This window comes from Diplotaxodon limnothrissa, linkage group LG23, assembly GCF_057381915.1.
Source record: "Diplotaxodon limnothrissa isolate DT_005_m linkage group LG23, D_limnothrissa_male_GT1.1, whole genome shotgun sequence".
Classification (NCBI taxonomy): domain Eukaryota; kingdom Metazoa; phylum Chordata; class Actinopteri; order Cichliformes; family Cichlidae; genus Diplotaxodon; species Diplotaxodon limnothrissa.
The window spans coordinates 46,116,553-46,131,485 of NC_140617.1; the positions used below are offsets into that span (position 1 = coordinate 46,116,553).

Sequence of the window (14,933 nt, forward strand, 5' to 3'; positions counted from 1 at the left end):
TTTATTGAGACAGAGACAACCTCTCAACACAGCTCACATCAGAAAATTCCTCATATTTGCTGTGAGGATGGGTATATATTCTCTAAAACTTACAGGAGGGGGTTGTGAGGAAAGTGCTGCATTAGCAGAAAAACAACTCCATAAAAGGAAAGCGGCCTTGGGTGTTCTAGCCTCTTCGCTTGCAGATATCTTCCACCTGCAGGATGAGGCGATCGCTTCTTATCGCTCTCAAGGCCAAAGTCGTGAGCACATTTTTATTACACAGTTGCACAGTAACTTTAAAGCTGAACAATATTTAAAGCTGAATAATGTTTGATCAGATTATATTTTCTTCACCTGACAAACACGAGCTCAGCCACGAGCAGAGGCGACCCTGCAGAGGTGAAGGTCACAGTCAGAATCAGCGCCAGAGAACCGCACAAGGACGGCCTCATTGGTCACGGCTGAGTTCATTATGTGATGGTAACAAGCTGATTATTACAGAACAGGAAACACACGTCTGCTCATCAAACACCAGCTGCTGCTGCTTTTATCAGTCTGACAACAAAACCTCACAAGAAAGAAGTTTTTGTGAGTTTGCAGCGTTCCTCTAAACTGAAAACTAAAACAGCCTGAAAATGGGAACATGCACCCACACTCGAGAGTCAGGCAGCTTAAATGTGTTTGTCTTCATCTGTAGTTACGTTTCATTGGCTGGAAATGTGCTAACTGGAATCATTCACACTCTTAGAAAGGATGTGTTAAAAAATGACACAAAAAATGTGTTGTTACACTATTAACACATATTGTGTAAATTTTAACATAACATGTGTAAGAAAATGTGTAAACATTGAAAAAATGTGTAAAACGCTTAACACACTTGATGTGTTGCACAGTTTAACACATTTTGTGTGTTATTTTCAGAATCTAACAACAGGACCTAAAATTAGCAGCTCAGTAATTTGATACTAGCCCTGTGTTTAGTGAAATAAATTGTAGATTAACAATGTATTATAACTATATTAACTGAATAAATAAAATGTTTAGTTATTGTTTGTTTTCCTTAATCCTTTCCTCATTACTTTCAACAAATAAAACATTTTATAATGTAATGTGGACCAAGGTATGGTGTACTAAAATTCTGAAAGAGGATTAATTTTTTATTTCTCAATATGTATGGCATACCAATTAATGGCCATGGCTATACTATAAGCATAAGTATCCACAAAGAACAGGCTTAATTTTGACCGTAACATGTGAATACAATTGAAGCAAAAGTAGAAAATGAAATGAGTAAGAACACACATGCTTAAAATTGAAACAAATTCTGCCCAGCAACATGACATACCGGCGGCGGGAAGGGGGCGCTATCTTTCGCGCCAATGACACAAAGGAGACAAAGATGGAGGTTACGTCGCCTAGTATGTTGTCAGACCTTACAGTAAGTATCATTTACCAGTTTATCTTAATGTACTGAAAATATGCCGGGTTTCTGGAAGAATGTGAATTTATATAAAATATAGGAGTTTAGAGTTTAAGTTAATTACTGCTTAACTATACCTAGCTAACCTTAATGTAACAGTCTTGCTAACATATCCTACTCTTAATTTTATTATTAGTTCTTGGATTTCGTGCCATACTCCATTAGAGTTAATGTGTTTTGGTAGTATTTTTATGTATTACTTTATTCATGTATTTATCTATTTACTTTATTTATGTATTAGAGTATTCAGAAATTGCTCTTAGAACCAGTGTGGTAGTTGGCTAGCGGCTCCGACAGGCATTATGTTGTCTATGAGCAACGCCAGAGTCAGCACCTAACCGTAGCAGTGTTGAGTAAAATGACAATATTGTCGTTAGCTCTGAATATAGCAAATGTAGTTATCACCGCGACCATTCGTTTACTAGCAGAGAATAGGAATAAAGACTGAGTAACTTTAACATGAAATATACCTCATATTGACAGAGATAATTATTTTTTCAAGCAGTTAAAGCAGTTTTTGCATCTAGTATGATTAACTAAAGTATGTGCACATTCTTTTTTAAGGCTTATTGCTGGAAACATGCTCTGATATAGTTTCTTTTTTATGCAGAACTTCTGAGGAAGTAATAGTCAGTGTTATTTAAAAAACCAAACAACAGCAACTTGACCATGCAAATTATCTTACTTATTTAGCCATGTGTTTCATTTTTTCAGCACACATATGACAACTTAGAATCTGTCAAAGTCCTTGTAACCACTTTTATAGATGAGAAAGAAATTTGTAAAAAAAAAAAAATTCTTATTGTCAGCAGTGCCACAGACATCAGACATCACTATTAGTCAGGATCAGATTTATTCACCAAGTAGCAACTAGAAGATAAAATCAATTTATTTATTATTCAGAATTTCTTTTAGTCATTGCGTTATAATCACGTAGTTAAGAAACCGCCTTCTTCTGCTGCAGCTTTTTGAGTAAACTCGTGCTTTTATGCTCTGTGGAAATTTGCTGTCATGACTTTGAAGATTATTGCAGAGAGGTAAAGTGTCTGGTGTTGCCTTTACACAGTCTACCATTACCACAGAAGAACAAAGTCAACCCCTGAAGTCACTCAGGAAAGCCCCACAGATTCTTAAGGAGTATGAAACCTGTCGGTGCCATCGAGGAGGCTCCTTGTGAAGACTTGCATTGGGGATTTGGTGGAGAGGTGTGGTTAGTAAGTATCGCACTTTACTGTACTTTGTTAAAATTTGATGTAGCCAGATGGGCTACTCGCCTTCCGTTGTTTTTCTTCTCTCATTCTCTCTCTCTCTCTCGCTCGCTCTACCACCCTCGCTCTCTTTCCACTCCACTCGCTCCTTGTATCAGGTGATCGGGTTAATTGGGAACCCACCTGCACATTGATTGCAGGGTGGCGCTAGCCTGTATAAAGCTAAGCCGATGTCTTGTTGGATTAATTCCTCCCGAGCTTCTGGTACGATACAGCAGTAAATGCTGGCGTACTGCGACGGACTGATCAGCAAGAGCCGATTATACGACAGCTACAGGTATGCTCTCGCTTAACCTTGGATTCCCTCCGAATACTGGAATTGGTGTTAATATCCTTTTCCGGCCTGTTGTAGCGCAGCAGTCTGTTTAATTCTGCCATTGCGGAGAGAGGTGTTCGTGGTATCTCCACCAATGAGAGTATAGTGCCTCCGGTCCTGGGGTAAGCTGTTAGAACTACTTTTATTAGCATTCATAGCTATAAGAGTTTAAGGTTACACTTATCTGTTTCAGGGTTCACTGCTGTACTCACCTCTCCATGGTAAATTGTCCAACCTAAATTGGAAGAGTGGACTGCCTGCTCAGTTGCTGTTGTGAACTCCTCCTTGGTGGAGTCTGCTGTCTTGTCTTGTTTTGTCTTATCTTGTTTTTATTAAGTAGGCTTACCTTTTTTTGGGTTCGCCTGGTGTTCTATTTTACCCTGGACTGTTGCTCGTACCCACCCTTCTGTGATCGGGCTGAAGTGATTCTTTGCCCGAGTGTCGTGCTGGGACTCTAAATCGCCTGGGTGGCCGGTCTCAGCCGGTGGGGAGCCAGACCGGCCTACGCCTGGGAATAATTATTACCAGCACGAGTGGTAGTTTGACCCGTGGGGAATAAGCCTTTCCCGTGTGTGTGTGTGTGTGTGTGTGTGTGTGTGTGTGTGTGTGTGTGTGGTTTCTTTTATTAAAGTTATTAAAGTGTGTTTTAGTCTTTTTATGATTTGTAGCGAGCCTGACGCTCAGTGTCCTTTTATTCTTTTAACATACTTTGCTGTGTTTTATTTCAGTGAAGGAGGACGAGCCAGTGGCCCTGGGACCTCAGGTGGTGGGTCGTTTTCACACTTTCTTTTGTACAGCACTGGGTGGTCTGCAGTGATTCTTTTGGTGTGATTTTCTTTTGGTTCCACGGCTGCTGGTAAGTCCAAGTTCCACGATTGTTTATTTTTACTGTAGGACACTGTCAATAATGACGCTACATCTTGACTTTTAATATTTTATTTATAAAATATTATTTATAATATTTTATTTATTTCTATAAATAAAACTGTTTTAATATTGGAAGCCAACCTGCCTCAGTGTGCATCCTTGAATCTGTGCGGTCTTCTTTTATTCCTTTTATTTATTTTTCTTAAATATATTTCCTGGGGGTGTAATTCCCCTAGGTGGCGTTGTCAAGTTTATTTATTTTGTGCATAACCCCGCCGACCACTTGGTCACATACTTGGCGTTGTCGGCAGGATGCACGTTTGAGGTAGATGTTTGGTTTTGTAAATTGTTTTATTTTTTTGCAACGAGTCTAGTTCACCTGTTTGAAGGCTCTATTTGTTTTAGAGTGTGATTATAGACAAGACAGCAGTATCCAGGTAGAAGGAAGAGTAATAGGATTTTAGCACCTTGCTGATTTAATTTTCTCTTTTTTTGGGGTCAAAATTTATTATGGAGGAAGAATTGCAGCAACTTAGAGACTTGGTAGCGCAGTTAAGGGCAGATAATGAGCAATTGCGCCGGGATGGGGGCGCTGTGCTCGAGTCTGGTGGCGGGGCCGCGTCGTCCTCTTTCGTACCAGCTGGTTGCATACCAAATGTTGGTAGCCAGGCCGCCGTTACAGAGCGTCTGGTGGTGGTGCCTAGGGACCGTAAATGTCCCATGTTCAATGGTAGAACAGGCATCAATATAGCTGAATGGGTCGAAGAGGTTCAAGCATGCATGCGTGCCCGGCACCTGTCTGTTGCTGATCAAGCTTTCTTTATTTTTGACCATTTAGAGGGAGAAGCAAGGGAGGAGATCAAATTTCGCCCTAATTTAGAGCGAGGGGATCCTGCTCGGGTGTTGACCATTTTAAAGGAACTGTATGGCAATGCGCAGTCCTATGTCACTCTGCAGCAGGCTTTCTTTTCGAGGAGACAACGGGAGGAAGAGACTTTGCAGGAGTTTTCCTTAGCGCTAATGGCTCTGATGGAGCAAGTAAAACAAAGTGCACCTGATGGTATGCGTAACGCAGAGGTGCTGCTCCGAGACCAATTTGTAGAACATGTTGTTGATAGTGGTCTCCGCAGAGAGCTTAAACAATACGTTCGCCGTGTGCCCACTGCCACCTTGTTAGAGGTGCGCGGGGAAGCAATTAGATGGGAAAGAGAAGGGTTTTCAGGCGGTGTTCGCGACCGTGGCTATTCTCAACCATCGGCATATGGTTTTCAGTGTGGAGTGCACACTAGCCCCAGGTTCGCTCCTGTTGGTACACCCGAGTCCGAGTGGCGTGAGCTAAAGGAACTCCTAAAGCGCCAACAAGAGCAGTTAAATCAGCTCACTGAGACAGTGGCTTCTTTACAGAACCCCCGAAGAAGTGTTCGGCCTTCACGGGCTGGCTCCTTGTTTCATTCTCCTTCTGTGTCACAGGCACCGAGACCAGTTTTGGAGGCCTTACATCAGTGTCACCAGTCTGCAGCCCAAGCCCCAGAGGACCCTGTCGGTACCGTTAAGGTACAGGGCCCGCGGGCCGTGCGGATACCTGGTGGTGTTATGCAGCTGGTGGCCACTACTTGTTCTCAGCAGTTGTCAGGTCAGGCTGTGCTTTTTGAACCTTCTGAGTCCGGGTTGCCAGTTGGGTTGCTGGCCTCTCCATGTTTGGTTCAGGTGGATAAGGGCGTTGCCTACATCCCAGTCACCAATGTAGGGACAGCGGAAGCTGTTCTCCACCCGCGGACCCGTTTGGGAGTGATAAGCAAAGCTACTGTTGTTAGCCTCCCTGCCGGTGTTAGCGAGGAACACTCTTTTCCCGTTACCGTTTCCTCCCATACAACCAGCAGCCCTGCTCAAGAGATGGTGGATACGATTGACCTGTCTGCTCTCGCTGAGTCAGAGCAACACGAGGTACGGTTACTTTTGCGGAAGTACCGCTCTGTTTTCTCCACTTATGAGGGAGACTTGGGCTGCACAAACCTCATTTCGCACGACATACCGCTACTCGATGACGCACCTGTCCGGCAGAGGTACAGGCGAATTCCTCCTTCTGATTATGAGGCTGTCAGGGCTCATATCAACCAGCTACTGGAGGCCCAGGTAATTAGGGAAAGTAGCAGCCCTTATGCCTCTCCCATCGTGTTGGTCCGCAAGAAGGATGGAAGCCTCCGGCTGTGCGTTGACTATCGTTTGCTGAATAGCAAAACAAGGAAGGACGCCTTCCCCTTACCTCGCATCGAGGAAAGTCTGGATGCCCTAGCTGGCGCACGCTGGTTTTCTACCATCGACCTGGCCAGCGGGTACAACCAGGTGCCAGTTTCTGAGCAGGATAAGCCCAAGACCGCTTTTTGCACGCCGTTTGGCCTGTTCGAGTGGAATCGTATGCCATTCGGGCTGTGCAATGCTCCTGGTACCTTTCAGCGCCTAATGCAGAGGATGTTCGGGGATCAGCAGTGCCAGTCATTACTGCTGTACCTAGACGACATCATTGTGTTCTCCTCGTCTGTCTCTCAGCACCTGCAACGGCTAGAGATGGTGATGGCAAGGCTGCAGCAACAGGGGCTCAAGGCTAAGTTAGAAAAGTGTGCCTTTTTCCAGCAGAAGGTTAACTACTTGGGCCATGTAATCTCCTGTGAGGGTGTCTCGACCGATCCAGCCAAGGTTGACGCAGTAGCCAAATGGCAGTGTCCTCGTTCCGTGTCAGAGTTGCGATCCTTTTTGGGTTTCGCCAGCTATTACCGGCGCTTTGTGGAGGGGTTTGCCGCATTGGCGGCTCCCCTGCATCAAGTGGTGGCTAAATCGGCTGGCACAAAGAAGGGCTCGGGACAGAGTTTGAGTGCTATGTGGACCCCTCAGTGTGAGGAGAGCTTTGAGGCCCTGAAAGCAAAGCTTGTGTCTGCACCTGTGCTAGCATATGCTGACTTTACGCGCCCATTTATCTTGGAGATTGACGCCAGCCACAGTGGTTTAGGTGCAGTTCTCTCCCAAGATGTAGAAGGTGTCGTTAGGCCAGTGGCTTATGCTAGTCGAGGTCTTCGGCCACATGAGCGCAATATGGACAATTACAGCTCCATGAAGCTGGAGTTTCTTGCACTCAAGTGGGCCATGGCCGAGAAGTTCCGGGAGTACCTGCTGGGGCAGAAGTGTGTGGTTTACACCGATAACAATCCACTCAGTTACCTCTCTTCAGCTAAGCTGGGTGCCACCGAGCAGAGGTGGGCCTCCCAGCTGGCGGCATTCGATTTTGAGATCAAGTATCGCTCAGGCCGCAGTAACAGGAATGCTGATGCTCTCTCTCGACAGTATGAGACGAGCTCCAGCTTGGCCGAGGGTGTGTTGCCTGGGACTTGTGTCCCGACTTCACTTCGGCAGGCTCAGTGTCCAGCCGTTTTGCCCTCCGTTACTCAGTTGGAGATTGGGGCCTTTCCATCTCACTCCCTGGAGGATATTCGTGCTTTGCAGGAGGCTGACCCCCTCCTCAAGGATTTCTTGGTACACTGGAGGAGGCACACCCTGCCCTCTTCGGAGGAAAGGAATCAGCTCCCCAAACCAGTCATGGTTCTGCTGCGTCAGTGGGATCGTCTGGTGGAGAAGGATGGCATCCTTTATCGCCGTATTTTGCGTCCAGGTGGAGGTGAGGAAGCCCTCCAACTTGTTCTCCCAGAGGCTCTGAAGCCTGAGACCTTGAGGCAGCTGCACCAGGACCATGGGCACCAAGGTATTGAGCGCACCACTGAACTGGTCAGGCAGCGTTGCTATTGGCCCGGGATGTCCTCTGACATCAAGCAATGGGTTCAGCGTTGTGAACGCTGTCAGGTCGCAAAGGACTCAGGGTTGGGGCCTCATAGTTATATGGGTCACCTGTTGGCGTCTAGGCCAAATGAAATCCTGGCCATAGACTTCACGGTGTTGGAACCTTCCCGTAGTGGAGTTGAAAACGTTTTGGTTATGACTGACGTTTTTAGCAAATACACTGTTGCAGTCCCTACTCGGGACCAGCGGGCCTCTACTGTGGCCCAGGCCCTGTTAACAGAGTGGTTTTTTAAGTTTGGCGTTCCAAGCCGCCTCCACTCTGACCAGGGTAGAAATTTTGAGAGTTTGGTGATGCAACAGTTATGCGAATTGTATCGGGTAGCCAAGTCCCGTACAACCCCTTACCACCCAGCGGGTAATGGGCAGTGCGAACGGTTTAACCGAACCCTCCATAACCTCCTCCGGACTCTGCCATCATCTCAGAAACGCGACTGGGCTGCATGCTTACCGCATGTGCTCTTTTGCTATAATAGCACGCCACATCAGGGCACCGGAGAGTCACCGTTTCTCTTGATGTTTGGCAGGGATCCTAGGCTGCCTATTGATTTCCTTCTAGGCCGCGTTCAGGACCCAGTGCCTGGAGAGGTACAGGACTGGGTGGCCGAGCACCAAGCCAGGTTAATGGTGGCTTTTGAGGGAGCTCGGGCACGGTTGTCGCTGGCCGCTGACCGCCGTAAGGAACGGCATGACCAGAGAGTCCACCCTGTTCCTTTAAAGGTCGGTCAGCTGGTGTATCTTCGAGATCATAGCACCCGGGGCCGGCACAAGATCCAGGACCTTTGGAGCTCTGTGGTCTATCAGGTGTTGAGGGCACCCCAAGAGAACGGGGCTGTTTATACCATTGCCCCCGTGGGAGACTTGGAGAAGGTTCGACATGTCCATCGTGACATGTTAAAGGCACAGGTCAGCCTAGGGCCACCTACACCTGGTCCACCGGTTCCACCCCCACCTGTACCCGCTGACTCAGAGCAGACCTCTCTGAGTGACGACGAGTTGTGGCTCCTTGTCCCTGAGGTACCCTCACACCCTGTCGCACCTGTGGTGTCACTTCCCGATGCCTCTAGAGTTCCATCGGTGGAGCTCAGGTCTACTCCCAGTGTGATTGTAGCACCCTCGACCTCTGCTCCCCCAGGTTCTTCCTCAGGCTCTGTTGAACAGTCTGAGGTGAGTGGGCCACATTTGCGGAGAACAGCACGTTCAACAGCTGGTCATCACTCAAATGTTTATCACTTGCCACGTCCTGTTGAATCTGCGTCAGTTGCTAATGCTCAGCTTGCCATATTCAGGCCATGGTGTTAGGTTCCTTGAGTTATTGTCGGGGCGCCAATACAAAAAAGGGGGGTAGATGTAGCCAGATGGGCTACTCGCCTTCCGTTGTTTTTCTTCTCTCATTCTCTCTCTCTCTCTCGCTCGCTCTACCACCCTCGCTCTCTTTCCACTCCACTCGCTCCTTGTATCAGGTGATCGGGTTAATTGGGAACCCACCTGCACATTGATTGCAGGGTGGCGCTAGCCTGTATAAAGCTAAGCCGATGTCTTGTTGGATTAATTCCTCCCGAGCTTCTGGTACGATACAGCAGTAAATGCTGGCGTACTGCGACGGACTGATCAGCAAGAGCCGATTATACGACAGCTACAGGTATGCTCTCGCTTAACCTTGGATTCCCTCCGAATACTGGAATTGGTGTTAATATCCTTTTCCGGCCTGTTGTAGCGCAGCAGTCTGTTTAATTCTGCCATTGCGGAGAGAGGTGTTCGTGGTATCTCCACCAATGAGAGTATAGTGCCTCCGGTCCTGGGGTAAGCTGTTAGAACTACTTTTATTAGCATTCATAGCTATAAGAGTTTAAGGTTACACTTATCTGTTTCAGGGTTCACTGCTGTACTCACCTCTCCATGGTAAATTGTCCAACCTAAATTGGAAGAGTGGACTGCCTGCTCAGTTGCTGTTGTGAACTCCTCCTTGGTGGAGTCTGCTGTCTTGTCTTGTTTTGTCTTATCTTGTTTTTATTAAGTAGGCTTACCTTTTTTTGGGTTCGCCTGGTGTTCTATTTTACCCTGGACTGTTGCTCGTACCCACACTTCTGTGATCGGGCTGAAGTGATTCTTTGCCCGAGTGTCGTGCTGGGACTCTAAATCGCCTGGGTGGCCGGTCTCAGCCGGTGGGGAGCCAGACCGGCCTACGCCTGGGAATAATTATTACCAGCACGAGTGGTAGTTTGACCCGTGGGGAATAAGCCTTTCCCGTGTGTGTGTGTGTGTGTGTGTGTGTGTGTGTGTGTGTGTGGTTTCTTTTATTAAAGTTATTAAAGTGTGTTTTAGTCTTTTTATGATTTGTAGCGAGCCTGACGCTCAGTGTCCTTTTATTCTTTTAACATACTTTGCTGTGTTTTATTTCAGTGAAGGAGGACGAGCCAGTGGCCCTGGGACCTCAGGTGGTGGGTCGTTTTCACACTTTCTTTTGTACAGCACTGGGTGGTCTGCAGTGATTCTTTTGGTGTGATTTTCTTTTGGTTCCACGGCTGCTGGTAAGTCCAAGTTCCACGATTGTTTATTTTTACTGTAGGACACTGTCAATAATGACGCTACATCTTGACTTTTAATATTTTATTTATAAAATATTATTTATAATATTTTATTTATTTCTATAAATAAAACTGTTTTAATATTGGAAGCCAACCTGCCTCAGTGTGCATCCTTGAATCTGTGCGGTCTTCTTTTATTCCTTTTATTTATTTTTCTTAAATATATTTCCTGGGGGTGTAATTCCCCTAGGTGGCGTTGTCAAGTTTATTTATTTTGTGCATAACCCCGCCGACCACTTGGTCACATTTGCAATGAATGTTTTCCTTTAAAAATGTTGAAGTGCACAGAAGTAAAAAAGTTTACCTTTGTTTTCCAGTTACCCTCTTAGTGCAGAGAAGCTAACTGTAGCAAAAAGCATCCTCACCACTTTTCCACCCTTAAGTGGCAGGACAGGGGGAAGGATTTGTAAGTAAATTTAGCATTTTAATAATGTAAATTCCACTACATACTGTAAATTGCACTTGTTCCCACTTACTGTGTATCGTTTAACCTTTATCTAATTATTTATTAGAGCTTTTTTTCTCAGTTAAAATTGCTCAGCTGTTACCCATATACCTCTGTCCTTTCTTCCTCAGGAGCATTATTATGATCCAGTCTCTCATTGTGGATTCCTAGAGACTAAACTGCGCAACCTTAGACGGAATCTCGACCAGGGGCAGAGACATTATAAGAAGCGAAAAGTGACAGATGACTGTGGTGAAGACAAGAAGCTCAGGCGAGAGGATGGGAATACCAGCAGCACAGATGAGTGGGTCACCCAAGTTATTGCGGCCCTCAGCTGAGAACCTTCCAATTATCATGTCAGGCATGGAGGAAACATACACCAGTCTCAGAGCCTGGAATATTCGGAGAGTACCCACGGTTTTTGGACATGCCAAGTCTGGTAAGTTGCTTGGTTCTCTGGTAATGGTTTATGTACTCCTTCTCCACTCAGTTGTGTTTTGCATACAAAGTATGTAACAGGAGTCGATACATTTGGAGGTATGTTTATGAGCTCCTAGTGAATATTTTGAAAGTTTTATAACTTCAGAGTTTGATCATTACTCCCTGCGCACTGATTACAATGAGCATCACTTTTCACATGGTCCAAAATCTTAGTCGTACCACCAAATGACTATCTAATAGTAGGGACATCAAATGACAATGCAGAAAGTGCTGCTCGTGGAAGTGAAAACCCTACAAAAAAATCACCTAAACCTGTATGAAACTCTGCTTTCAGCAGCACTATTTTCAACAAAAAAGCTCTACAGGACAAACCGCAGATAGACAACATAAGAAATTGTCTGCTAGAAAGTTGAACATCAGCTAAAAAGTCCTAATTTTTTCTCAGGGTCTGATGGGACCCAAATCATAGCTAAAATTAAGGAATAATGGAGTTGTATTCAAATACCACTCCAAGTAAATTGTTGTTTAACTGTGTAGGTAAGCTAGATGTGGAATGGGTAACAGAAATGTGATACTGTAAAGTTTGATCTTAGCCATACAGCTACCAAATGGACAGAATGTACTTTTGATTTAATGTATTTAATGCTTCATTTTAAACTTAAACACTTCTTTTATTTCCGTAGGCTGGACTTGGAGTTTGGCAATTTTACAGGAGGAAAGGTGGATCTCTTTTTGCGAAAATGGGAAGCCAGTATCATTCCGAAGCTCAAATCAATAGCTGCCCTGGAAACAAGAACCCCCCCGCCATGTGTTAACACACCTACTCCCACCAGTTGGTGCCAGTCGTTGCAGCCTTTTTTGCACTGGTATGTATTCAGTAAAGTTCTCACGGTATTTACCTGAGGAAAGCATTTGTCTACACCTCACTGAATACTATCTTTATCTTCCCCCATCTCCAAGCCTGGAACAAGTATTGCATCGCTTTGCAGTGATCCTGAAGCATCATCCACAACACACCAACCCCAGCTGATATGCATCGGTGATCTAAAGAGGGCAACCAAGCAGTACATCATTGTTGCTAAGAATGACAGAGTAACCATTTCTCTGAATGATGGCCTGACGTGTGCTGTGGATAAGCTTTTCAAACTGTACTGGGTATGTAACTTGTCCTATCCAGCACCACTTGGCTCCGTCTTCACCTTCTTTGATTTTGTCTATGACCTGCCGCTGTCCACCCAAAGGAAAACCAAAGTACTGGAGCTGATTGCACAGATTAAAGGATGCAAGTAAAATGTTCACCTGTCCAAAATGTAGAGAGTCTCTGTTCACAGAGGTGAGAAACCTCATTTGGCATCTTTGTCAAATACACTGCTTATCAGGACTGACCATTTTTATGCCTATGCAGTGGAAAGGTCAGACAATATGAACTGATTGGCTGAAATTTTTGATTTTTGTATTTAAACCCAAGGTACAAAATTGTATAACCTGGATGCTATATTCGCCAAAATGTATGTTTTTCTGTTTGCATGCAACTGCACATTTGTTAAATGTTGACAATTTGTTGAAGATGACAATTGTTACCTTTAAAAATTTTAATTCATGTATTGTCTGGATTATATCAGAACATTATATATATACACTCAACAAAAATATAAACGCAACACCTTTGTTACTGCTCCCATTCCCCATGGGATGGACGTAGAGACCTAAAATTCATTCCAGATACACAATATAACCATCCCTCCCAAACAGTGGTCACAAATCAGTCCAAATGTGTGGGTAGTGGGCACATCTGCTATATTGAGATAATCCATCCCACCTCACAGGTGTGCCACATCAGGATGCTGATCTGACATCATGAGTAGTGCACAGGTGTACCTCAGACTGCCCACAACAAAAGGCCACCCTGGAATGTGCAGTTTTTTGCGCTATTGGAGGTCTGGGGACCCAGAACCGGTCAGTATCTGGTGTGACCACCATTTGCCTCATGCAGTGCAACACATCGTCGCATGGAGTCTATCAGATTGTCAATTGTGGCCTGTGGAATGTTGGTCCACTCCACTTCAATGGCTGTGCGAGGTTGTTGGATATTCGTGGGAACTGGTACACGCTGTCGTATACGCCGGTCAAGCACATCCCGAACATGCTCAATGGGTGACATGTCCGGTGAGTATGCTGGCCATGCAAGAACTGGGACATTCTCAGCTGCCATCTGCCCTGAACAATGTGAACCATGATTCATCCGTGAAGCGCACACCTCTCCAACGTGCCAGACGCCATCGAATGTGAGCATTTGCCCACACAAGTCTGTTACGGCGACGAGCTGGAGTCAGGTCAAGACCCCGATGAGGACGACGGGCATGCAGTTGAGCGTCCCTGAGACGGTTTCTGACAGTTTGTGCAGAAATTGTTTGGTTGTGCAAACCAATTGTTCCAGCAGCTGTCTGGGTGGCTGGTCTCAGACGATCTTGGAGGTGAACCTGCTGGATGTGGAAGTCCTGGGCTGGTGTGGTTACACGAGGTCTGCGGTTGTGAGGCCGGTTGGATGTGCTGCCATATTCTCTGAAACGCCTGTGGAGACGGCTTATGGTTGAGAAATGAACATTCAATGCACGGGCGACAGATCTGGTTGACATTCCTGCTGTCAGCATGCCAATTGCACGCTCCCTCATTGCTTGTGGCATCTGTGGCATTTTGCTGTAAGACAAAACTGCACATTCCAGGGTGGCCTTTTGTTGTGGGCAGTCTGAGGTACACCTGTGCACTACTCATGATGTCAGATCAGCATCCTGATGTGGCACACCTGTGAGGTGGGATGGATTATCTCAATATAGCAGATGTGCCCACTACCACACATTTGGACTGATTTGTGACCACTGTTTGGGAGGGATGGTTATATTGTGTATCTGGAATGAATTTTAGGTCTCTACGTCCATCCCATGGGGAATGGGAGCCGTAACAAAGGTGTTGCGTTTATATTTTTGTTGAGTGTATATTGAAAAAATTGAAAAATTGAAAAAAGGGCAATCATATATATGATTGCCCTTTTTTCAATTTTTTTTGACATTTTAATGATCTAGAGAGATAGAAAGCTAGTCAGATATGAATTTTGTTTGATTTTGTAAAGTAAAAATTGTGATATAGCTTTGGCTAAAATTGAATTTAAAACATTTTAATTGAAAAGATTCTGACAGTTGTTGTTCATTCAGTTTGTAATGATTTATAATATGCCAAATAAAAAATGGAATTCAATAAGTGTATAATATATACCCATCTTTTTTCTCCTTTTTTAAAAAAAATTGAAATGTACACATTTTAACACATCTTTGTGTCAAAATAACACATCTTTGTGTTTACATTTTTTAACACAGAAGATGTGTTAAAGGAGCAGACACATTAATTGTGTTAAAACTGACACATCATGTGTTGTCCCTAATCTGATGCAGCACATGTGTTAAAATTTAACACATGATGTGTCAATTTTAACACATCCCTTCTAAGAGTGCATGAGTCCAGATGAACAAAAACAAGTGTTTACTGCTCCACGCTGCACGAATCTGAATCAAAATCACTCAGACGCGCCCACGTAGGCATTCCACTAAAACCATGTGACCACCTTCACCTTTAAACCTGTCGTGAATATAAATTTAGACTTTTCACTTTATTTTGAAAGAACAGATTTGCAGGAAGTGCGGCTGCTGCA

The 14,933-nt window shown here is 45.0% G+C and overlaps 1 pseudogene; it reads left to right on the plus strand.

Annotated features, from left to right (window-relative positions):
• The first annotated feature begins 1,318 nt into the window (after positions 1 to 1,318).
• On the plus strand, positions 1,319 to 12,520 carry LOC146608835 (uncharacterized; annotated as a pseudogene).
• Positions 12,521 to 14,933: the final 2,413 nt, after the last annotated feature.